Source organism: Amblyomma americanum, chromosome 5, assembly GCF_052857255.1.
Source record: "Amblyomma americanum isolate KBUSLIRL-KWMA chromosome 5, ASM5285725v1, whole genome shotgun sequence".
Taxonomy (NCBI): domain Eukaryota; kingdom Metazoa; phylum Arthropoda; class Arachnida; order Ixodida; family Ixodidae; genus Amblyomma; species Amblyomma americanum.
In genome coordinates, this window is record NC_135501.1 from 200,971,168 (window position 1) to 200,981,576 (window position 10,409).

The 10,409-nt window shown below is 48.6% G+C and overlaps 1 long non-coding RNA gene across 1 annotated transcript; it reads left to right on the forward strand.

The window, feature by feature from the left end:
• Window positions 1-729: 729 nt before the first annotated feature.
• LOC144135508 (uncharacterized) lies at window positions 730-3,045 on the forward strand. Its single transcript, XR_013315518.1, has 2 exons — window positions 730-796; window positions 2,919-3,045. It is a non-coding gene; the product is annotated as an uncharacterized LOC144135508 (long non-coding RNA).
• Window positions 3,046-10,409: the final 7,364 nt, after the last annotated feature.

Here is a 10,409-nt window from a genome sequence, read left to right on the forward strand (position 1 = left end):
TTTTTATTACCCCCTGAACCAAGCAACAACCAACAACCTGTGCCACGCGCTGCTGAAAACCAGGCCAAGACGCAAAAGAAGTGCGGCTCGTGCGGCTGCACGCGCAGAAGAAGAAGAAAAACTACGATGGCCAGTGTTCAGAAACGGAAGCCTTCTGCCGAGAAACACCAGGAAAAAAAGAGTAACGCAGCCGAATCCTCAAAGTCGCACATTCTAAAGAGGGAACAACGGAAGGGTTCTGCAGAAGCCGGCTCTCGAAGGAAGCAAAGGCAGGGCTCCCAAGAGGTGCGAACCAGAGCAGCTCTCAAAGGCGACCAACCACCATCCTCTCAAGGGTCGACCGCAGACAATGCAAAGAGCGCTTCGACACTACCTGGCCCCAGAAAGAAGAAAAAAATGTATGACACCCAACAATTAGGAGCCTCCGAAGCTGGCAGAGACGCCCAGTCGCCCGCCACTGGTTCGCCCGCCAAGAGCCAAATGAAGACCTCTTCACCGCAGGCCGGCACAAGAAAGAAGAGAGGAAGCCATGGTGGGGTGGGCGTCGCACCCGAAGCAGCTCCCGGAGAGGACCAGTTGTTTTGCAGGATTACGCCGCCCACGATCACCACGAAGAGTTCTTCGCCGGTGACCAGCACCAGAACCAAGGGTGCGAGGAGTGTGAGCGGGACTTCCGGAACCAAGAAAGGTCGCAGAGACGACCAGCCAGCACTAGCTGCTGCGACGACGGCAGACGATATGAAGACTTCGTCAGAAGATCGGCTGCCTTCCAGGAACCGCATCGACGTTCCGAAAGGTGAGTGCGTCGTTATTAGTTGCTAGTTAGTCACAATGAAGTTACTATTATCAATAGTGATTCTTACACTTCTCCCCTGAGTGAAAATCACTGGCACTTAGTCCCGACAGTCGTGTAAAATTTGTGGGCCAACCATTCGCCGCAGAATGTTTCGTGTGGTGTCATGCGATTCAGCGTTTTGTGCAACATGTACTTTCTAGTTAAGTTAGAGTCTGGCTCGTGGCAGGGATTCGAACCGGCGATCTTTGCTCGGTGAGTTAACGCTCGATATTCGTTCGCTGCCTGGGCGTCGGCTAATTTTTATCTCACGTTCTGCGTTCGGTTAGCTCATTCAGTCAAGATTTGTCCCACTGTCCTCACTATCAGGAACGTTTCTGATATTCGGCGCCAAGAAGGTTTCCCATGTAAGGGCTTAGCCCTTCTCTAATTATAATAACAATAATTGGTTTTGGGGAAATTTAGGAAATGGCGCAGTATCTGTCTCGTATATCATTGGACACCTGAACCGCGTCGTAAGGGAAGGGATAAAGGAGGGAGTGAAAAAAGAAAGGTGCCGTAGTAGAGGGCTCCGGAATAATTTCGACCACCTGGGGATCTTAAACGTGCACTAACATCGCATAGCACACGGGCGCCTTAGACTTTAGCCTCCATAAAAATGCAGCAGCCGCGGTCGGGTTCTAACCCGGGAACTCCAGATCAGTAGCCGAGTGCCCTAACCACTGAGCCACCGCGGCGAGTAGAACGCAGCAACGAAGAAGCATTTCAAGGCGAAAGAAAGCCGGCAGTGTTTGTTAGTATGTCAATGTGTTTATGCTCAAAGGGGGTACAGAAAATTCCAGCGATGGCAAGAAAAATAGGGTGACGTCATCAAGCGGCCGTATGACGCACACAGCAAGCCGTGCACTGCCATTTTTCTACAAAGATAATTTCATATATATATATATATATATATATATATATATATATATATATATATATATATATATATATATATATATATATATATATATATATATATATATATATATATACCCCTCCCCCCACCTTCAACGGCTGACCTTAATGTGGCACCAGTATCCTCGGCTACATTCGTAGCAAAATCGTGACACAACCGTTCGCCGTATAGCGTTCCGGATGGTGTTATACAATTTCCCGTGGCCTATAGCTTACAAGTGCATGGTAGTCAGCTGGAGGCTAGCTTGAGACAGGGATTCGAACTTACGCCATATGCACCTTTAAGTGTATGTCCTCCCAGACTAAGATTTTTACCTCATCCCTCAGAGCGCGGTTGAGGTCTCCGCCTAGTTGTGCGACAGTTATTGCGCCATTTCCTTTTTGTAAAAAAAATCAATTTGTGCATTAAAATTGTCGAACCCGACCGCGGCGGCTGCGTTTTTATGGAGGAAAAACGCTAAGGCGCCCGTGTGCTGTGCGATGTCAGCGCACGTTAAAGATCCCCAGGTGGTCGAAATTATTCCGGAGCCCTCCACTACGGCACCTCTCACTTCCTTTCTTCTTTCACTCCCTAGCTTATCCCTTCCCTTACGGCGCGGTTGAGGTGTCCAACGATATATGAGACAGATACTGCGCCATTTCCTTTCCCCCAAAACCAATTATTATTATTATTATTAAAATTGTGACGAAACCTTTCGTGGTACACAGTTGCCGGCGGTGTCATACGATTTCTCGTTGCGTATAGCAGACGTATTTTATATTGGAGGTTAGCTCTAGACAGGTATTCGAAATGAGCGTCCAAGTGTTTCACTAAGACCTCAGTGAATTCAGCGCGTGCGGAATCAGCGCTCGGAGGCACTTTTTCGTTTCAGTTCTCAGTGCGCAACCTGCGCCGAGGTCGCACGGTCACGATGACACACTTGTGCTTTAGCCTCTACAGCACTGATAAGCAGTTTTCAGTGCCCTCTGCATTTTTTTACAGAAGAAATTGAGATTGTTACAACGTACGCGGGAGCATATTTGTCGGCCTGCTCTCATTCACGTTCTTATCAACAAACTCCTCGTCCACTTCAGGGGAAAAAAATCTTTGGTCTTTTTCAAGCAGGATTGTAATGCATGTTCCATGTCTTATGCCTGGTTACCACAGTCGGTATTTTCGGTACTGCAGTGAAGGCATCGTCTGCTGCAAGAAGCGAGCCGCCTGTCCAGGAGGGAGCTTCCTCGCGCTTAGCGAAAGCGAGGACTTCAATCCCTGCTTGTCGGCCCACCAAGATATCGGGCTTCTTTCTAGGCAAGATACCAAAGGCTCAGCGCTCAGCGGAGGTAATAATGATTAGCTGGTTCTGTTTAGCTACACACGTATGTCGGCACTCAATGAAAATCGAAGAAGTCTATATTCAACTTCCGCATAGCGGTGACATTTTGTCGTCAGCTGTTTTTTTGAAGCGAAAGCTTCACTGCACTAGATAAAGCCAATTTTACCATGCGTTGGCGGTTGGCTTTCAAGTGAGCCAGAGGTCAAGTGTGGCTATAGCCATTACCGTTTTTAGCCTATCATGGTGTCACACTACATGACCTTTCGCTTTGTCCCTTGATTCGCCGGTAGAGGGCGGTAGAATAGTCAAGTGACAATCGTGTGATGTCGCGCGATGGAAACTGCCGTTGTGGCGTCAGTCGGGGGGGGGGGGGGGGGGATATGTATGCCGCAGCGTTCATTTGGTGATCAACCATTAATTGAACTGCCGCCTGCCAGGGTGGGCGCGTTGCATATATACAGTGTGCGGAACGCGCTCAACATTACAGGCCAATCCGCATCTAGTTGCCCGATACACGACAGCTTTCGCTCTCTAATTAGGTTCAGGCAGTTAAACTGCAGCTAATTTTTTGTTGGGTCATTTGTGCTAACTCGATTGAGGTTAACCATGTTTCAGCGGCGCCGAACACTAAATACACGCATTCCCTGCAATTGTGCCGGTAGCGCCATCTCTCGACCGCGAGGTGTGGCGGATCACTCCTCGATTTTCCGCTGACGTAGGCTGATTTCGTCATTCTACGGCTGCTCATGGAAGGCACCGCTACAGCTGTTAAAAAACTGTCTTTTTTTGCCGCATGCTAGGGCCCTGGAGTAAACTGGAGTGGTCCGATACGATATCGACTTCTGAATAATTCTGATGGATGCAAGCAGTTTTCGCCCAGATGTCGTATATAATAAAACATATCCCTTTTATGCCACCTTTTTGTGAAACAAAACTGAGAACATGACACCCGTTCAACCGTCCAATTTCAGGTTGCCACGGAACAGTCCGTATAATTTTTTCCACCAGCTTCAGTTAACCGCAGTGTACTAATATTTAAAATGGTTTAGCAAAAATAAAACTGTCTTTATTTAACATACGCGATTTTAACTCAGTACTACATCTTTTTTTTTTCTTGAACAAGAAATTTTGCTCCGGTTAAACGCCGCGATAGCATATCTGCAGTTAAAGGTCGGAAGCAGACTCAAAACAATAAAATACTTTTTCAGCTTCTCTAACATATATCGCTCTCATGCGAAAGATCGATAACTGCCGATAATCAGTTATCACGGGAAATAACGTCTCGTATGACGAAAGCTGTTGAGGACTGTGAAAGGATAATTCAACACCCAGCTATCGTTCAGGTGGCACCATGTTCTCACTAACCCTGATCCAGTGAGTGCGCGCATGTTGCCACTGCAGACACTTGGGCGTGCTATTAAATAATAGGAGTACTCTCCTATAATTTCACCCCACAGGGAAAAAAAGCAGCAACCACTCGACCAGCAGAGGCGTCGGAACATTGGGGAGGAACAATGGAATTTGGCAACCAACTATCCTACCAAATGAAATCATCGGTCCGCTGTAAGTACAGCCTAATTGAAGCGAAAGCCCTTGTTAGAAAAGTGGCACTGGGCCTGTTTTGAAGCGAAAAGCTTCACTACACTAGGTAAAGCAGTCGTCGCGTAGGCCGGGGAATGACCTTGAACGACCTTCAGCCCCAACCACGCTGGCCGTGTAGGACCATATGTGCCACAGCTATGGTGTCGAACCCTTGACCCCTGATCTTGACCCATGACCTTTAGTTGGCCTTTGACATTGGGTGACCTTTGGGTTGGCCTTTGGCTTTAAGACCATCCGATGGGGTGATGTGAGGCCACGTGATGACATCCGATGGTTGTGTCGTAAGATCACGTGATACCACTGTAGCCTCCTGGTTGTGTGGGTATATATAGAACGGCTGTCGCGAGCGTGTAGTGGAGCTGCCATGGACGAGCCTCAGACTCTTAGCAAGCGTGCTCGCTTTTCGGTGAATTCCAGGGTGAGCCAATTTAAGTCACTGCCAATTTTTTTAAGAATAAAGGGTTGGGAATGTTGGGAATGGCTGCATTTCTCACCTTTGTTTCGTGTGGAATGTGGTTCAAGCAGATCAATCTTTCGTTTTTGCAGTTGGTTCGACCACACAACTAGAAATCACTCCCAGGAGCACGACAAGCGAGAAGCGCGAAGGCTGGCGTCGAATAATCCTCCCCGTTGTAGGCGTGATGGTGGTAGCGGTAACAATTGTCATCCTCGTGGTGTTCTACATTGCGCAAGATCAAAGACAGCCCATGCAACACTGCGATAGTATCGAGTGCAAGATGGCCGCGGAAGACCTCCTGCTACTCATGAACACTCAGGTCAATCCATGCGACGACTTCCATCGGCACGTATGCGGCAAAGTGGAAGACAAGAGCTTCGGGAGCGCTGATCTGGTGGAGAGAGCGAACGACGAGATGCTCACTTCCTTACAGCGGCAGCTTTTGAGCCGGAAGACGATGGACAGTGAATTTCCGCTCCTCGATCAGCTGGCGGCAGCGTTCACCTCTTGCTACGCCTTCGTGAAGCATCCCAAGTCGATCACTGATGCAGGAATCTCTGAGGCCATTGCAAATGACACCAGCATATTGAGGACGAAAGACATAGCTTCCGCGTTGCGCCATGTCGTGCGTCTATCGTTACTCAGGGGAATTACGACATTGTTCAGCGTTAACGTCGTCACGCATCACGGGGAAGTCTGCTTGTATGTGTCCCGGGCGAAATCGCTGAGCGAAAAGCTGAGGGAGCCAGTTGGAAGCGTCTTGCTGCCAGAATTTGTAAAGGAAATTATGGAGCTTGCTACTGCTGGTTTCGAGGTCCTTCCGCCCAAGATTGCCGTCACCTCTGTAACAGAAGTCCTAGAATTCGACCACCTGCTCTTGCCTGAAAACGCGTCCACTGGAGAGGCTGAAATAACCGGCAACGCCATGGTTGCATTCGTCACAAATTATATCGCTGGAAGCGACTGGCTCGACTTCGTGAACTCTCTCTTGCCCGCCAGTCAAAAGATGAAAAACTCGTCGGCAGTGCTTGTCACAGAAATAGACACCGTCAAAAAGGTCGTAGAAGAATTTCGGAAAAACTACAAAGTGGGTGTCATCTATATCCTCGTCCAGATCGCAATAGAAATCGGTCGCTTTTACCGCATTCCACTCATTCGGGCAACAACAGCGTGCCTGCAATTGGCCGATGAGACGCTGCCGCCAATTTGGTCCCGCGTCCTGAACAACCTGACCACCCCGTTGACGTCAGACCCGTTCAGAGCGGGCGATATTTTTCACAAGGTCCGCAATTTATTCTCCAAGCACGCACTCAAGCTGGGCATGAGTGAAGAGGACGAGGAGTTGTCGTTATTTTCCATCAGGAACGTCAGCCTGCGTGCCCACAGTGGCACCATGTTCGCGTTGCGGAACCATTCCGTTTGGAGGCCGAGCGAAATTGCCGGCACCTCGGTAGCCTTCCCCGCAATGCACGCGGCACTGAAGAGACGCGAAGCGCAGCGGAGGCTCACGGAGCCGCCTTCGGCCGAAGAAGCTATATTCGGCCGCCAGCAGCTCAAGAATGACGTCACTTACTCGCGCCTCTTGAACACCGTCATGGTGCCGGCAGTCCTGCGGCGCGCACCCGTGCTCTACTCAAACCGGGTTCCGCTTGAACTCGACATGGGCGTGGTCGGTGTTCTGCTCGCAACGCAGGTGTTCCGCGCCGGTGAACCCTCGCAGAACAGCTTCGAGGAATGGTACCAGAACAACATGGGGTTCTTCTCCCACTGCATGACGAACTCCAAGATTGGAAGCGTGGCCACCGGTTTCGGAGGCCTGCCGACGAGTCGAGTCCTGAGGCTGTTCCGTTTGACCTACTCCCTGCTGATCGCTCACAGAGTAGTCAGGGAAGAGTACGAGGAGTACCGCGATGCCAGCAACTTTAACGACGTGTGGCAAATCGCGCAGCAGACTTTGTACAGAAGGTACTGCCTGCTCACCTGCGGAGGAAGTAGGCGAAACGAGAGCCAGGAATCCAGACTGGACTGCATGGTGCCCATTGCCAACTCACCCGAGTTCTTCGAGGCATTCCAGTGCTCGTCTCTCAAGTTTGATGTGGGCAAAAGTTGTGTCCACTTGGTTTAACTCTCCCACTAGCTATCTAATCGCAGTATTTCAGACTATTCACTCTTTACCATACAAATAGCTTGAATGACTAATTGATTTCTCTGTAGCATATTGTTCCGTACTTTATATTTATTCGCCATGAACATGTAACAATTTGCATTGCACTCTCTGTGAGAAAGATGTGAGGCACAGCTAGGTGTGTCGCTTTTTGTGATTTTTCTAAAATCGCGCAGATTGATCGCGTTTACGGCTGTGCAGAACATGTCCTATATTTTACGGAGAAAAATTATGTCCGGCCAGTTGTGGAAGTTTTGATGAAATGCGTTGCTCTCGGAAAATGAAATGACCAAATGGCTATTTGGGCAAAAGCGGAAAGCGCTCACAACGCGACTTATGTGTCTCGAACACTATTTTCGTGTACCGAACAGTTTAAAATATATGCAAGTTTGATGAATATTGAGTGGATCAATCAGCTGATGAAAATAAAATTTTCTCCCGTCCATTGAAACGCTATTTTTCTGTTTTAAGCGGCTACTACCACCAAGAAGAATAAGATGCCTTTATCCCGTTTAATCGTGGGCCTTTATTCTTACGGGGCCAGCATTTGAAATAAAATGTTTGCTGCCTCACAGTCCCCATGTTTCAGTTCAAACGAAGATGGAAAGGGGGTCATGGTTCGAGGCGTGATTTTTTCATCAAAGGGCCGCCATTGATTATAAAATTCTTTGACAAAAAATTGTATTATGGTGGGATATAACTCGAGGACTAAGTGAGAAATTCCCCTCAAGGTGGTTCCTTTAAAAAATATATACGTTTTCATGACGTTTCTTTGAACTAGTCGCGTCAAGTCGAAGGGTATGGCAGATGAAATGTGATTCATCAGCATCAGCATCAGCCTGACCATGCTTGCCTTCTCTTGGAATCCACTCCGCTACCTTTAAGGACCAGTGGTCATTTCGCCTTCGCATTACATGCCCTCCCCAAGCCCATTTCTTCCTAGGATGTCATTAACCCGCGTTTATTCCCTCACCCACTCTGCCCGCTTCCGGTCTCAACTTTACACCTAGTATTTTTTTTTTACATAGCTCTCTATGATGTCCTTATTTTAAGCAGAACCATTTTCGTTAGCCTCCACGTTTCTGCCCCATAGGTGAGTACCGGTAAGATACAGCTCTTGTATACATTTCTCTTGAGGGATAATTTCAAACTGCCATTCATGATCAGAGAGAACCTGCCATATGCGCTCCACCCCATCCTTATTTTTTTAGTTATTTCTCTCTGATGATCCAGATCAGCGGTCACTACCTACCCTAAGTAGACGTGTTCCCCTAACACTTCAAGCATTTCGCTACCAATTGAGAACTGCTGTTATCTTCCGAGTCAGTTGAACATAACTTATTTAGACCCATCGTTCTCCTGTGTCTAACTCATTGATCATGCTTTGCAGTTCATCTCCTGAGTGTCCTTAGCAAATCAATGCCATCAGCGAATCTCAAATTACATTGGTATTCTCGATTAACTCATATCCCCAACTGTACCCAATCCAGGCCTCGGGACACCTCCTGTAAGTAGTAGTAGTAGTGGTAAGTGGTTTTATTAAAAATAATAATGAAAATGAAGGAAAAGATTTTTGCCAACCCCGGCATCTGTCATCGATACTGAAGCGCCTGAGCTGGGGCAGCGAAAAGAAACGATAGCAGCCGGAATGGAGAAGTGAAATGAAAGACGTGAGGGGACAGTAATAGAGGATACGGGGAAAGGTAACGAACACAAAAACTATTTACACAATAATATATACAGGTTGCGCGCGTGATATGTTCATGAAAAAGGGATACAAACACACGCGCACAACATGTACACTAAAGCTTGGTAGCACTCGCGGAGCGTTCGGTCGCTCTGTAAACAGGCGGTGAATAGCAATGGAGAGATCGCGTCTCCCTGCCTGACACCCTTCCTTACTGGAATTTTATTGCTGCCGCTGTTTTTTACCAAGACACGCCAGTAAAGCGGCAATTTTTAAAATTCACAGCTACATTAAGCTCTATCTGGACGCCTGTGAACTCAGCCACAAGACGAACAGCGCACTGCAGATTGAGAGCACAACATTGCAGTTCAAGTTGAAAGCAGTTACGGTTATTTTTCCTCCGTGAACTAAGCAACAATCATAAACTCAACAGACAACCAATCAATCAAGAATCAATTATCAACAGCAATCACCTCGCTCCTTTCTGCGAGGTGTACATAAAACACTTGCTTTGGAGCTGCCCCTCTTTGCTTGCTATTCGGCAGAAACACCTGCTCCGGTGCGGACCGCCCCTAGGCCGTTCACCAGATGCAGAGGAATGGATTTTTTGGCCGCACCACCGGATGTTAAAGGGCTTTCTCCGAGAGTGCAGTGTGTGCACCTATATTTGTAAATATATACTTTATGCCAGCAGGCACACTGCCACAATAAAAAAAACAATCAAATTGTACCACGCACTGTTTAAAACCATGGCAAAGACGCAAAAGAAGTGTGGCTTGTGCGCCTGCACGCGCAGAAGAAGAAGAAAAACTGCGATGGCCAGTGTTCAGAAAGGCAAGCCTCCTGCCAACAAGCTCCAAGAAAAAGGGAGTACCGCAGCCGAATCCTCAGAGTCGCCCATCCTAAAGAAGGAACAACGGAAGGGTTCTGTAGAAGCCGGCTCTCGAAGGAAGCGAAGGCAGGACTCTGAGGAGGTGCGAACCAGAGCAGCTCTCAAAGGCGACCAATCACCATCCTCTCAAGGGTCGACCGCAGACAATGCAAAGAGCGCTTCGACAGTACCTGGCCCCGGAAAGAAGAAAAAAATCTGTGGCACTCAACAATTAGGAGCCTCCGAAGCTGGCAGAGACGCCCAATCGCCCGACATTGGTTCTCCTGCCAAGAGCCAAATGAAGACCTCTTCACCGCAGGCCGGCGCAAGAAAGAAGAGAGGAAGCCACGGTGGGGTGGGCGTCGCACCCGAAGCAGCTCCCGGAGAGGACCAGTTGCCTTGCAGGGTTACGCCGACCACGAACACCACGAAGAGTTCTTCGCCGGTGACCAGCACCAGAACCAAGGCCGAGAGGCGTGTGAGCGGGACTTCCGGAACCAAGAAAGATCCCGGAGACGACCAGTCACCGCCGGCTGCTGCGACGACCTCAGGCAGCGTGAGC